The sequence below is a fragment of the Neovison vison genome, chromosome 13 (assembly GCF_020171115.1).
Source record: "Neovison vison isolate M4711 chromosome 13, ASM_NN_V1, whole genome shotgun sequence".
In the NCBI taxonomy this organism is placed as follows: Eukaryota; Metazoa; Chordata; class Mammalia; order Carnivora; family Mustelidae; genus Neogale; species Neogale vison.
Window position 1 is genome coordinate 11164416 of NC_058103.1, and position 16265 is coordinate 11180680.

The following is a 16265-nucleotide window of genomic DNA, read 5'->3' on the forward strand; positions in this document are numbered from 1 at the left end:
GATGACATATCACAACTGGAGGGACCTTAGGGACCTTTTCCCAAAACCATGTCATTTTAAAGATGGGGAAAATGAGGCAATTAAGTTGTCAATGGCAGAGCTAGATCAGATCTTATACCCCTGGCCCCCATCCTGTGCTCTTTCCGCTGTGACATACTCTAGAACACAACTCTGCGAGGAAGTCAATATGCAGATAGTGGGTGTTCGCTGCATGATATCAAAGCAATTCCCAGCTGTTTTTAGGTTAATCGTTGATTCTAAATCCCACATATACCATTGATCAAATCTGCCTTTTCTCCCTCCTACTACCTGTACTATTTCCATAATATGGTTAGCATTTCCCACAAAAATAAGTCTGCATGGCAGATAATAATACCTTGACTTTGTATAGACATCACCTCTGAAGAAAGCAACAAGTTTATATCCATTGTCTCAAGGAACCCCAAAAGTATTTGGTTGTAAATAACTTTTTTCCTGAGAAAAGGTAAAAAGAAGCGATACTTGAAGCTCCTACACAATTTACAAAAACCCATTTCGTTCTCGGTGTTTTTGATCTCAGTGTGTTCACCACCTTTTTAAAATCCTGTGACAGGGACCCCCCACACACATTAATACATAGTTTCTGAGATCAATACTCAGCAGCATGTGCCTTCTGCTCACCCACCATCACAGTAAAGCTTTGTTACTATGACTTCTCCCAGTTTTAATAATCAGCAGGTTTCGGTCAAGTATTTCAGGAATACCATTAATCATTCTACCACCTAAAAAAAGGTGTTGATGGGGCAGGCTGTGGACAATAAACTCATGTGAAGAGAAAAGACAAAGATCCCAAACTCAGCGCTTGCTCATAATTTAAGAGCTACAAAACTGGCACTACACAACAAAGACAAGCATTCAAAACTGTGTGTGGAATGAATGAATATTCTTTTTAAAGTTCCTTTTGTTAAAATGCAGCCTTGGCTCCTTTCAACAGGTATCCAAACATGCAAGGGAGAACAAAGAAAAGAATCCTTCCTACTTGGAGACCTCTTAATATTTTACAAATGTCACATTGCATTGTCTTTATTTACTTACCTGTTTGTTTTCTATGCCAGGTTGTAAGTTTCTTGAAGGTAGAAACTGTGTCTGACTCCTGTCTCTATCCCAAACCTAACACATTGCCTGCCACTTGGTAAGCAGTTGATACATTTGCAGGATAAATGAACAAATGAATTATCACTTTGATAATATCCCCTATCATTTGGGGGTGTTGGTTCTGTAATATATACATGTCTGTCCCCCACACTAGATTGCTGCCTCTTTTTATTCCTAATGCCAGGCATCTAGGAGGTGGCCAAAAAAATAACCGATGAGTGAAGATGGAAACGGGGCAGAAAGAATGAAGGGGAGAGAAAGAAGAACAAAGATAGTGGTGAGTAATCATGAAGGACAACTTCTAGAACTGGTTGGAAAAATGGTCACGTTAATTTTTACATTGGCGAGTGCAACAAAATCTTAGTGGTGTTAGACTTATTTAACTTTCATGTTTTCAACTATTGGAGAACACCCAGGAAGGCCCCTGACATACAGTGATTTGTAATTGTGCTGGGGAGGTGACTAGAACACATCAACCTTTCAACTTTGTGCACCAAAAAAAAAGGTGGTTTGGCTGGTTGCTAAGCCCACATGAGCCACCAGCAGCCTCACTGCAGCACAGAGGTCTTACTCTTTACTCAACCATGTATTGCTGCATGAATATTGCTGCAGAAACTCAGAGAGTTGAGATATACAGAAACGACCTCCAAACTCGACTGACCCTCAGACTACATTTCTCCAATAAGCGCCTTCTACTACCTTCTTCAATCACTGTTTCATCTCTCTCCGTGTTTTCCAAAACTCCCCCACACCCACTCTTTTCCTTATACTTTTGAGAAAGCAGACGCCATCTGTTACGGACTGCATGGTACCCTCCACCCCCAAAATCATATATTGAAGGCTTAATATCAAAATGTAACTGTATTTGGAGATAAGGCCTTAAAGTGGTGATTAAGTCAAAATTAAGACCCTTAGAGTAGGCTCTAATCCAGTCTGCCTGGTGCCCTTCTAAGAAGAGGACATTAGGATATAAGACAGACACCAGGGATACATGTGCACAGAGAAAAGGCCATGTGAGGACAGGAGGAAGGCGGCCATCTGCAGCCCAAGGAGACAGGCCTCAGGAGAAACTAAAGCTGCTGACACCTTGATCTTGGACTTCTGGCATCCAGGACAGCGAGAAAATTAATTCCTGTTGTTTATGCCACCTAGTTTGTGATGGCAGCCTAGCAAACTAATACACCACCACAGAGGAAATCCTCCAAGAGTGTAAGTCAGAGCTAAGAGTCCAAGCTCTGAAATCAAACAGTTCTGGATCAAGACTTTGGCTCTACCTCTATTCACCCCCCATTTCCTCATCTGTAAAATAGGGATAATCATACCAACCTCACGGAGCTACTGTGAATTTTAAGTCCCTGTGCCAACCACTTAGCATAGTACCTAGTACCTACTCAACACAGAGCAGACAGCAAAGCCTACCCACATCTCCTTCTTTCCTCTTCCAATCAAACATCATCAATAGGACCACTAGTGTTCCCCTCCTACTAAGTCATTTCCATTAGCATTCAAATAAACTCTAGAATGTCCCTTGTTAAAAGGAAACAAAAACCTCTCCCTGACTTGACATTCCCATCCAGCACTGGCCTCTCTCTTGAGAGCCAAGATTATAAGTTGTGTACAATCTCTCATCTCTCCATCACTTCCAATTCTTCTATTCACTCCAGTCAGTCATGCACCTGCACCACTGCACTGTGTCCCCTTCTCCCATCATCATACAGAGCCTCCACGTTGCCAGATCCAATGGACACTTTCTAGTCATCATTTTAGCAGACCTTTCAGCACATTCCATACAGCCAATCCCTTCCTCCTTGACACTCACTCCCACTGGCTTTGCAGCGACCCCACATTCTCCTAGCCTTCCCCCTCACTGCTCCATTACATCCTCTGAGGGAGCTCTGCCACTTTCCCCATTGCTTGATGTTTCATATCAGATTTCCTCAGGGCTCAGCCCTAGACTCTTTGTTCCACTCACTCCAGATTCTCTCCACAGCCAATCCCATCCATCCATAGTGCCTACAGCATGATCTGTGCCAACAACTTTTAAATGCGTATCTCTGTCCCAGACCTGTAGCTCTTCTGGGTAACAGACCTCATCTATTCAACATCTCTCCTTAGCAGTCTTACAGATATTGCAAGGTAAACGTGCTCCATGCTGAACATTTTTCTCATCCCTTACCCCTCAAAAAAACCTACTCTACCACCTATGCAATACACCAAGTCACCCCAACAAGGTATTCTAAAAATCATCCCTAACAGCTCCTGTTCCCTCTCCCTCACACCCTCAATCCAACCTGTCACTAAGTCCTGTCAATGCCATCACCAGAATATACCTCCAATCGCTCTTCTGTTCTTTATCTTCACTATCGTAACTGGGCACCATCATCTCCCAATCAATTGTGAAAGTCTCCTTACTCATCTCCCTGGTTCTCTCTTGCCTCTTTCCAGTTCTTCCTCCTCAGAGCAGTCCAAGAGATCTTTTCAAAATATAAACTATTTCATGCAAATCCTTCAGTGGCTGCCCATAACCATCAGAACAAAATCCAAAATCCAAAATATTATACAAGGGTCCCTGCCTACTTTCCAACTTCATGTCATACTTTTAGAGCCAGATACGTTGGTTCTTGCTTCAGTTTTCTGAACTGGTAAAAGCCACTTTTTGGCCTAAAAACCTCTAAAATGCTTATCACTCTTCCTAGAATGTTTTTCCTTCCACGTTTAACAGGCTAACTCCTACTGTTACTCCAAGGCTGACTTAAAATATCACTTCCTTATGGACGTCTTTGCTGCCTTCCCTGTCTAAACGGATTCTCTTTCCTCCACATTCATTTTGCTTTATCATAACACCCTATTCTTTTCTCTTCCACAGTAGTTAGCACAATTTTTAATAGCCATTTGGATAATGTTTTACTTAACAAAACTGGGATCATATATTAGTTTTAAATCATTTTTTCTTTAAATCTCAAGCATTTTCCTATGTCACTATTTTTAAATAACAATCCATTCCTATTTTTAAATTTCTATCAGTCTTTGCTTATTATCATATAAAGGCAAAAACTTTAGGTAAGTCCAATGGAAAAAAAATAAAAATTATCTAAAGACCCACTACTCAGAGAGAACTATAGCTACATTTTTGTGTTTTATCCTTCTACAAAATTTTCTCTGCAAAAATATACATTTACAAAATTGGGATTAGACTGCATATAGTTCTAGAATCTGCTTTCCTTGCTTTCCATATCAGAATACATTTCTGCATCTTCATTTTAATGGATATACATTTTATCTATGTAAGTAAATTGTAAATTTTTTCACCAATCATCTGAGATTTGGGGTTATTTTTCAATCTTCTAGTCAATGTTGCACAGAATATCCTTTCAAACATGTGCACACATCTTTAGCTATTTCCTCAGAATACATTTTCAGACACAGAGTTGCTGAGTCAAACAAGAAATACTCAGTTCTAAGCATTTGATAGGGGCTGCCTGGGTGGCACAGTCAGTTAAGCACCCAACTTTTGGTTTCAACTCAGGTTTCAACTCCTGATCTCAGGGTGGTAAGATGGAGCCCTGTGTCAGTCTTCATGGTCAGCGGCACAGTCTGCTTGAGATTCTCTCTCCCTCTGTCCCTCCTGCTCACGCTCTCTCTCTCTCAAATAAATTAAAAAAAAAAAAAAAAAAAAGGCTGTTAAGGGGAGCTTAAGTGGGTGGCTCAGTTGGTTCAGAGTGTCTGCCTTTGGCTCAGGTCATGATCCCGAGGTCCTGGGATTAAACCCCACATCAGGTTCTCCCCTCAGAGGTGAGTCTGCTTTTCCCTCTCCCTCTGTGATTTCTCTTACTTTCACTCTCTCTCAAAAAAGTAAATAAAATCTTTTTTAAAATAAATAAATAATTTAAAAAGCTGTTGATAGGAACAGAGATACTTTCCTTCAGAAAGACTCTTTCTGGGGATGCCTGGGTGGCGCAGTTGGTTGGGCGACTGCCTCCGGCTCAGGGCGTGATCCTGGAGTCCCGGGATCGAGTCCCACATCAGGCTCCCGGCTCCATGGGGAGTCTGCTTCGCTCTCTGACCTTCTCCTCGCTCATTCTCTCTCTCACTGTCTCTCTCTCTCAAATAAATAAAATAAAATCTTTAAAAAAAAAAAAAAAAAAAGAAAGACTCTTTCTCTTTATATACCAGTCACATACATATGAATAATAATGAACAGTGTTTACTGAATATCTGCTATTCATCAGATGTTCCATACACATTATTTTTAATCTTCACAATAACCTTTGGAGTAGGTTTTATCATTGCCATTTACAGTTGAATAAACCAAACTCAAGAGTAATTGACTTAACCAAAGGCACAAAGCTAGTAAGTAGTAGACCAGATAGTTTCCCTGGCTATAAGCCAGGTATTTCCACCAGGCCCTGCTGCTCTTTAATTACTTTTACTAGCTTAATAATATTTAATTGTATGATATAGCATGAAATATTAATCCTGTCCCTATTTCACTTTTTTTTTTCACTTTTTGATGACTGGTTATTTGATGACTACTAGTTCTGTAAGGAATACTGCAGTGAACAGATGAAATATTAACCTAAATGTGTTTTTTAAAAAACACACACAGGGGCACCTGGGTGGCTCAGTGGGTTAAAGCTTCTGCCTTCAGCTCCAGTCATGATCCCAGGACCCTGGGATCAAGCCCCACATCGGGCTCTCTGCTCAGCAGGAGGCCTGCTTCCTCCTCTCTCTCTGCCTGCCTTTCTGCCTGCTTGTGATCTCTGTCTGTCAAAAAAATAAATAAAATCTTTAACACACACACACACACACACACACAGAACTTGTTTACTTCATTGGTCCCACAGTTTTCTCCTTGAAAAATCAAATCCCTTTAATCCTTCAGAGTCACACCATCCATGAAGCCTTCTTCAAGAATAAGAAGGCTTCTTCTTCTTCTTCTTCTTGACTATAGCCATGATCACCACTCCCTTTTCTGACTGCTCAGAGCACTGAGCTTATCTGCCTCCAAATTTTTGTCACTTCATTATATAAATGTGTCACTAATGATAAACTGTTCCAGATGGTTCTAAATTAGTTTCATGTTTGCAAACTTAGTAATTCTAACAACACCTTAAGAACTTTGAGGATGCCAAAAACAAAAACCAAAAAGCAAAAAACAAAAACAAAGCTTTGAGGATACAATTGTGTTAAACATCATTTCGAATTCCCTCAGAATTTGTCACAATGCTAGGTGCGCTGCAGACGGTCAACCTTAACAGTGCAGTGGTTAAAGTGGATTAAAAGCTTTAATGTCAACTCTGTTATACCCTATTAATGCTCTCTAAATTCATTAAAATTTTAATGTCATGTATACAAATAAGTAATTGCTAGGTAAAATGTGTTTGTGTAAAATAATGCAGAAATTTTTTCATGATTTTTTTCTCCCATCTCTCATTCAGTACAACTCCAAATAATCATTTCCCTTGATCTATTCCAAAACTTTTTAAACGTTCTTCATTATCATTTGCAGAACTTACTCATTTTTTTTCTTCAAAAATTTTTCCTTTTCATGACTTGGAACCTAAACATTGAGGGTACCTGTCATGCAGCCATCACGGGGTCCTGCAGAGAGATCTGGAATGCAGTGTCAGTCCCCATCTGCAGCTATGTGTGACCTCAGGCAAACCATTTAATATCTCTGAGCCTCAGGGGTTCTTATTTGTTTGCTTTGATTTGTTCTCCTCTGGTTTCACCAAATGAGAAATTAAAACAATACTTCCCCTACATTCTTTACAAAAGCTAGTGATTAATATTCTAGATTTGAAAGCATACCCCTACTTCCATCTTATTTTTTATTGGTTTCTTCTTCCACTACATAAAGTGAAAGACTTTATGGATTTGCTGTCATTGCTCCCTTTTAAATGATTCATCTTCTTTTCGGCTAAGCTTTCACTGAGAAACGACAGACATAAATAAAGAGGTCTGTACATACTTCACGAATTTGGAATACTGTAAATATTTACCATGATGGTTAAAATAAAAAATTATGCATGTGCCTTTTTCATGTCTTCTCTTGATTAGAGAATCAGAAAGGAATCAGACATCCTTCTTAATCATCTTGCATATCTTAATGCACCATTTTTGTGTCTTCCAGGTCCAGAAGATTCTACTTGTTGGTGCATATGGTTCTATCTGTAAGTCATCTCTAAATAAAATCTACTCTCTTCTCCAACCACACTGACATCACCTTAATTTAAGCCTGCAAAATCTCTTTCCTAGATTATTGCTCTGACATCCAGACTGAAACCCTTATGGTCCCTTTTCACATGATCTTCCAGAGTCATCTTTCTAAAATGCAAATCTTCCCCATTTCCTGCTGGTTGAAATCCAAACAATTAGCTAGAAGAGCCTAACATGAACAAATCCCTGCTCATCTGTCAAGCTTCATCTGTCTTTTCCATATGTATCACGGATCATCCATAAACGACTTGCAAAAACCCCAATTCATAATGCTCTTACCTTTCCATGGTTTTTGCCCATTATTCTCTCTACAGGAATGCAATCCATACTTAACTGCTTGGCCAACTCTTTATAATTCTTCAAAGTTTAACTGTAACCATTTCCACTGTAGATAAGTAACTTACCCTACCACAAGATGCATCTCCTTGGTGCTTTCCTAACACACAGGGCTTCCCTCTATCATAGCACTCACCACTATACACTATAGTCATTATCACAGTGTCTCTTCCACTAGGCTGTCGGGTCCTGGAGATCAGAAACCAACTCTTGGTTTTGCATACCCAGAATTAGTTAAGTGTCTGGTTCTAAATGAGTGTCTGATGAAAGAGAATGAATGAATGAATTCACATATCACAGGATTCTTGGTCCAGCAAAGCTGTTTAGAATTTATATTCCTTTCATTGGTTTTGGATCTTGGCTATGACACTAATTCCCTCCCCCTTTCCTTCCAATTTCTTGTAAGAAGGACAATTTGTATCACAAGACCTACGATATCACTTTCTCCCAAAGTCCCCAATTTCACCACTAGCCATTTAGGGGTCTGGTTGAAAGCTGACTGAAGGACTGAGGATGGGCTTGTGTCTATAAAGATGGAGAGAGGGTAAAAGAGTGAGAAGGGCAGACAGAAAGCCCCACTCTAAAGAATTAACTGCATGAGAAACCGGGTATGACCTTACAGTCATAGAACAATGTGTGCCCTACTCCCACCTGACCAGCTCAGGACACAGACTCGGGGCTGAGGAATATAAATGGTCCTCATCCTCTGAGTCAGTTTCAACTGAAGATTAGAACTATGCACCTCTGGGTGCAGGAAAGTAAAACACCCTTCACACAAGCATACCCTTACGAAAAATAATTGGGGAAAATAACTTTAGGAGGAGAAGTGGAAAATATACAGGGCCTGGCACAGCTAAAATTGGACCCATTCTATTCAGATGAGTTAGACTCCCTTTCTCTGCTGCATAAGGACCACAGAGAACTCCCGAGGGCAGAGGTACCCAGGCTACCCCATGTGAAGACACAATTTGAACCTCTGATACTGGTAAAGAATTCAATCTGACAGAACTTTGGTTGGAAGATAAGGTTATGTCAACATATCAGAATTTGGAGTCTTGTCTACTGTCCATTGAGCATAAATTTAGCCCAGTCACATTTAAAAGTCCTCAATAGTATCTAACTTCTGTCTATCCTTTATTTTTACATGGAGCTGTTGGAGGGTATGGCTTGGTTTTGGCCTTTTTATTTGTTTACTTTTTACTAGCAAAATTTTAGAACACACAGAAGTAGAGAGAAAAATAAAATGAAGCCATGTATCACTAAACCTCACTATCGCATTTGGTTTTTCATCAGATCATTTCACTTATAAACACATAAGTAGGGGCGCCTGGGTGGCTCAGTGGGTTAAAGCCTCTGCATTCAGCTCAGGTCATGATCCCCGGGTCTTGGGATCGAGCCCCACATCGGGCTCTCTGCTCAGCAGGGAGCCTGCTCCCCTCTCTCTCTCTCTGCTGCCTCTGTCTGCTTGTGATCTCTGTCTATCAAATAAATAAATAAAATCTTTAAGAAATTTTAAAAAAAACACCTAAGTATAATCCCCAACTAAAAAGAGGCTTACAATCACAATACTACTATCACATCTAATAAAATTAATAAATACCTTAATATCAGAAGCCAAACAAGATTTACAAAGGACATTTCACAAATTGCATCTGCACCCCTTCCTTATTCCCTTCTGGTATCACAACTGCAAAGTGCACTCACCAGCTCCTAAGGAAGGCTTGAGAACAGAGAGAGTATGGGTGTGTGGTCTCTTTATTCCATTTCTGCCCCACATCCCAGCTCCTCCAAGTCTCTCATTATTTCACTATACATACATAATTTTCTGCAGCTACTACAAGAGTCAACTCAACCCTCTTCCTCACCTCACTCCCAACAACTAGAGTTTTTTGCACAGAAAAAAAAAAGTTCTATTTCACAGACAGAAAGATGGAGGAAACAAGAGTTTAAAACATATAGAAAATTAGGGCCAACTAAAACTAAAACCCAAAAAAATAAAAAATAAAAAAAAAATAAAACTAAAATCCAGCCATCATTTTAATTTGGGCTCTTCTACTTCTAGCTATGAAAAACTCGGGTAAAGTAATGAACTTCTCTGAACCTCAATTTCCTAACCTATAAAATGGGGATAATGATATCTATCACTCAGGATTGCTAAAGGATCTTTAAATATTACATAAATAAACTATTCAACACAATGACTGGCACATAGCAGACAATAAATCGCTACTGTATTAGCAGTTACATGTGTGATCCTTCTCCTTTCCCTTTCCCAGTCCAACCAATACCCTGAACTTTAAAAATAGAAAAACCTGTGGAATAAGGAAGACAAATACAAAGCAGTCATCTTTTATCAACAAAAATCAAATATAACCTCCTACACACACACACACACACACACACACACACAAAACCTATTACTGCATTTGGCACTAAAATCCAGTTTTATATTCAGAGACTTATCTTTTTTAAAAGATAAAAAAAAAATCTAGCTAATAATAAAGACATTCCAAAATGGAGATGTGGGGAGAACAATTGTTTGGGAGGTCTAGCGAGAAATCAGGGTTCTTCACAAATCCTTGTTCAAAGAATGATCCTTCTTCTTTGAGGAAAGGAAGGTCATCCTCTTCAACTGAAAGCAAAATGTCATAAAAGATACAAATGAAGGGTGGGGAAAAGGATATACCTATTTAGAGAGCTAAAAGAGCCAAATCTCCCCTCAAAAGCAAAAAGATGTCAGATGTCACAAATTTCATTGTCAATTTGTCCAAGTATTCATATACTTACATATATGGACTTCAGTTAGTTTTGGTTCCAGGTGACCAGTTTTGGTTCCTGGACCTTTCAGCAGACAGGGGAAATCAGTGATGAACACTTTCTTTGGCAAGTGATGCCAACACCATCAACATCATTACATTGTAGACCATCACATTATCATAATCAATTACCTTTAGCATAGCCATTTACATTTTCAAAGCATTTCCATAGGCATTATTCAGTTACATTTTTGAGCAACTAACTTGTGAGAAACAATATATCAGGTGCTGTAGAGAATTTTAGACATCAAGTAAAAGTCAAGCAGCAAAGGGGAAGGAAAAGGTTATCAGTACTATCACTTGTTTGTTTATCAGATACTGACTGAACACTCACTATGTGCCAGGCAGGATAAATCAACAAAAAAGTCATAATCTTCATTCCACTGGTCACAATAATCCCAATAATAATTCCAAATCCTAAGCATTTACTCTGTGACATAAACACAAAAATAATAGTTATGTTATTATTTAATTATTATTATCCCCCTATTACTGATGAGAAAAGCAAAGCTTTGGAGAGGTTAAGTAACTTGCCTAAGATCACATAGGAGATAAATGACAAAACCACTTTCTGACATGTCACCTATAAAGAGAAACAACTGAACTAGTTGTGGCCCACCATATATCTTTTAGCACATTTAAAAAAAAACAACACATAAATACATAAAATCATGCTTTTATGCACAAGTTAGTGAGACCTATCCACTTGCCAACTGGAAAGTCTTTTTTTTTTCCACCTGGATAAAGTCTAACATGGAAATACTTCATTTTCCAGAAATGGGACAATTAGAGTGAAGAAAAAGGGAAAAACAATTTATTTGAGTCGAAAGGGAACACTACTGTTCTAGTTTCTATTGCACTACTGGTCAGGAGAGCTTGTTCTAGGAACCATGAAAGACAAATACAAAGCAGTCATCTTTTATCAACAAAAATTTCATGATGTGCTGGGGAAAATGATAAAGACAGTGCTTCACACTGAGTGTTTCGTGGTATTAGCAATGGTTTGACATGGAATATGGAGCTCTATTTTATTTTAATGCAATCAAGTTAGGTTACAGAAGTTTGTTCTTTAAAGTTTCTAGGGTAACCTCCTCAGATCAAGAATTCAAAACTGAAGAACCAAAGAGGCCAAATTTTAAGGACTTCCTACCCGATCCAAAGAGTGACTCACAAACTTACACCTTCCTTCTAGTGTGACAAGACATCCAAAGACTGTACTTGAAACTGCAAGGTTGGGGGTGGGGAGAAACAGGAGTATTACTGATTTGTTCAAGGAAGTATAAACCCAAACACAGATTTAGCAGATGAAAACTAGAGAATGTTTTAATCTCTCACTGCTAAACTGCACTGAGCTCTCTATAATCATAGATTTTTCAGGAACTGAGGAGCTATTCAGTAGAAATTAAATAATTTCAGAGATATAAACAGAGGCTGATGACTATGAATCATACTTTAAGTTTCTACATCTAAGTGCAATACTAAGACACATCTGAATTGTCAACCATCTACTATCCAATCAATGTGGCTCCATTTCAAAGCAAAATGATTGCACCAAAAATAAATGATACTGCCTGAGAAGATACAGATATCTCAGAATTGCCTAAAGAAGATGATGAATTATAGGCAGCATTGTCTTAAAATGCAAATATCTGGTTATGTGGGACAAACTTGGAAATACCTGGGATCCTGCTTTCCTGTTAAAGTACATTGTCTTCTGTGACAGTTCTAAGTCCAAGCTGAGATTCATGACCGATCAGGAGTTCAAGTTCAGACATGCTATGACTCAGAATATACGATATAATACTCAAGAATAATTCAGTCCACCATGCAACATTTGCTCTAACTTGACCAAAACTGAACAATTAAATATAAAATCGTAACTCTTTAGAGACTCTTTCACAACATGACAGGCACCATTCTAAGCATCTTAGCCTTTTAACTTTTGTAAACCTCACAACAAGCCGATAAGATATGTGCTATTTTATTCACCCTGCCCTTCTTTTTTCTATGTATGAAAAAAAAAAGAATTTATCATCAATTCTTTTAAATCATGCCGTCTACACATTATTTGTTCCTTTACTCATTCAGCAAATATTCCTTGGGGGGGTCAATGATGTGCCAAATCCTGGGGATCTAATAGTACATGAAACAGCTACTCTGATCTCATGATGTAAAGTGTGAAAGATAAATCAGGAGGGCAAAAAATTGTTCCAAACATCTATAAAGAAACACACACACACACACACAAAAGAAACACACAAGGAAAAAAAAACATACAAGGAGCTACAACAGAGAACAAAGAAGGGACATGAATGCTTTCCTTACGTAGGGTGGTTTGGGAGTCCCCTCAGAAAAGATTATATGTAAATTAAGATATAAGAATGACAAGATGCTGGACGTGAAAAAATGGGAGGAAGTTTCTGGGTTAAGACCACAAAGTGAACGCAACCATCCAAATCATAATACCTGGAATGCACCAAACTACAGTAAAAGGATTTTTTAAAGATTTATTTATTTATGAAAGAGACATAAAGAGAGCAAGCAGTGGGGAGAGGCAGAGGAGGAGAGAGAGAGAATCCTGAGGCAAACTCAGCACTGGACACAGAGCCTGACACGGGGCTCAATCTACCACCCTGAGATCATCCATGACCTCAGCTGAAACCAACAGTCAGACACTTAGCCAACTGTACCACTCAAGTGCCCCTAAAAGGATTTTTTAAAGACAAGAAGAAAGGGACAATACACAACAAGACACTCAACAACATAATTCTGGAAGCTTGAAAGCCAGTAGACAGGTAACAATTGACTTGGCAGAATTCCAGGCCAGCAGCAAGGGAAGCTGAGGTCCAGTGATGTGCATCTCAGAATTCTCAAAAGGCTGGAATTGGCAGTACCAGGCGGCTCAGGCCCTGGAGGCGTGGGGCAGGAATGGGAGCTAAAACAAGAGGGAGTGGCTGACGGCTATTTAAGAAGCACCTGGCTCCTTACATTTTCTCCCCTACTTCATCCCCGAGAGAGTACCTCTCCCTAACTCAGTAGATCTGAAGTATATTATCCAAAAAGAATATACACCAGAGGGTCTCTGGAATGGAAGAAACCAAACCCAGTTGAAGACCAGAGCAACAGACCTATCCCTAGGAAATGTGGTGGCTATATGAAGTGTGAATACAGAACACAAAACCAAACCAACCCCTACTCCCCAACACCTAGCAGTCAGACCCTTACTTTTCAGGCTTGAGGAATGGAAAACCTCTTCTTTTTCCTCCTTCCTTCTGTGAATCTGACCAATCAAAGAGGAAAGACCTGAAGATAGACTGTGATATGAGGGGCTCCCCCAATAAATAGCTCACCAACATGCACAGGTTAGCTTTGTAGTCCCAGCTCTTAACCATGAGTAGATAGCAAAGAATGGCCAACCATCTAACATGGAAGACATACCAGAAAGAATAAAAAACCAACATGGAGAAAGAGAAACTATGTAGAAGAAGAAAAGCTTTAAGACTTTTTATTTTAAAAGAATTATTTATTATTTATTTATTTGAGAGAGAGAGCATGAGCAAGGGTTGGGGGGAACAGAGGGAGAGTGGGAAGCAGACTCCTTGCTGAGTGTGGAGGTGGATGCAGGGCTCGATCCCACGACCCTGAATTCATGACCTGAGCCAAAAGCAGACACTTACCCCACTGAGCCACCAAATGGCCCAAAGAAGAAAAACTGTGGGGAAAAAAAAACAAAAAACTTATTATTATCAGAAAGATGAGAGGCTCTACCCATGAATGAATGCTGAGGTGCTATAAAAAAAAATACACAGAACAGAACAAAACAGAGTTCTTATAAATTAAAAAACACAATCTAGGAAATAAATAATTATTAACAGAAGGGCTAGAAGATAGAGTTGAGAAAATTTTTCAAAGTATAGCAGAAAGAGACAAAATAAGAGAAAAATGATTAATCCAGGAGGTCCAACATCAGAATAAAGGAAATCCAGGAAAAGGCAATAGCAAAATCGAATGGGTTTATAATCATTAACAATACTGGTTAAGAAAATTTTAGAAAATGACAGATTAAAAAGACCCATGACAATAAATAAAAATAGGCACATTACAAGGCATATCATAGTGAAATGTCAGAAACTGATGACAGGGGAAATATTCTACAGACTTTTAAAGATTTTTTTTAAATTCATATCAAATCAGAAGAGCTTTGGATTTCTCAAAATCAATACTGGAAGCAAGACAAATAATGAAGCAAAGCCTTTAAAACTCTGAAAAAAAAAATACTTGCAAAGTAGAGCAAACTATAATTGAACAATTAAGCATGTTTAGACATTCGTGGTTTCAAAAATGTATTTCCCATACATCTTTTCTCCTGGGAAAGACCTGGTTGTGCATGAGCACAAAGGGCCATCAGTCAGTATGAAAGCACTATATGTTGTTCAAGAGACAGACTGTTCAAAGATGTCATCACCAAGAGCCCCACAGCCCATATACTGGATTTTTGACCCAAAGCAGAATGCCTGAGGGACTATAGCCCAGATTCTCTTTGTTCTTGAGTCAGTGAAGTTCCTATACTCTTCCACAGTCTCCTGAAACAGCTAAGGACACTCATTTTATTCCCAAAGAAGTGTTCTTCCTCGACCTACTCCTGAGAACTAGCGAGAGACATATTGATCTTAAGTAAAAAATACAGAGTAACCCACTCCCTCATCACATTTTTGCCAAAAGTCCAGTAGTTGGCACACACTGCCATATCCACCCAAATTTCCAACAATGGTAAGCCCTGCTTTCCTTGGACAGATGTCTCCTGACCTTGCTCAGTGATGTCCCCAGGAGGGCCTCTCAAGGATACCGAAATCACACTGTGTTCCAGACACTCTGTTTGGTTTATCTTCGTGATAGGAGAGACGGCGCAGAATTCTGCATACGATTTCAAATGAATAATATATACTCATGTACCAACCACCCAGATTAAAAGGCAGTATATTCCTTGTACTTTCCTGTATCCAGCTCTAATTTCATCCCCCTCACTCATCACAGAGGTCAATACTTTTCCAACACTTCTGTTAGATAGTCTCTTGGCTTTGGTTATAATTTCATCCCCTGAATATGTATATAGTGTATATAAACACTGTATTATTTAATTTCAAAAAATTGAAGAGCAAACACAAACCCACTGGTAAAAGGAAAGCACAATACTGCCATTGATGTGGACATTCCCATATTCACAGGTTTTGGTCCTCTCTTAATGGCAACAGTAAACAGGTTCTTGAAACTTCGTTTTGACACAGGCATAGAAAGTGGATGAAAAGTCACAGCCTGGTTCTAAAAGTAACAGTCATTTTTTTTCAAGGAATGGATTTTAATACCAGAAAACAGGGTTTAAAAAAAAAAAGTCAGGGGGGCGCCTGGGTGGCTGAGTCAATTAAGCGTCCAATTCTTGATTTCAGCTCACAGTTTTCACTGAAGCTCATCAGCTTCACAGATTTCATGTCTCACAGTTGTGGGATAAAGCCCCACATCAGACTCTGTGCTGAGTGTGTTGCCTGCTTGAGATTCTCTCCCGCTGCCTCTGCCCCTCCCCCTACCTGGGTGCATGCACTCTCTCAAAATAAATAAATAAAATCTTTTTTAAAAATCAGGTTAAGTATGTCAAAAGAGGAAGATTCTGGGAATAATGCAATAACAACACAAGTTGTTGAATCAACCCAAGTCTCTCCACTAAAAACAGGCAGATCAATGAGGATGACAAACCCACAGACTGGC

At 39.1% G+C, this 16265-nt stretch overlaps 1 protein-coding gene across 1 annotated transcript in view; it reads right to left on the reverse strand.

Annotated features, from left to right (window-relative positions):
• UNC79 (unc-79 homolog, NALCN channel complex subunit) overlaps window positions 1-16265 on the reverse strand; it is a 240734-nt gene that overhangs the window by 206314 nt on the left and 18155 nt on the right. The window lies entirely within an intron of this gene.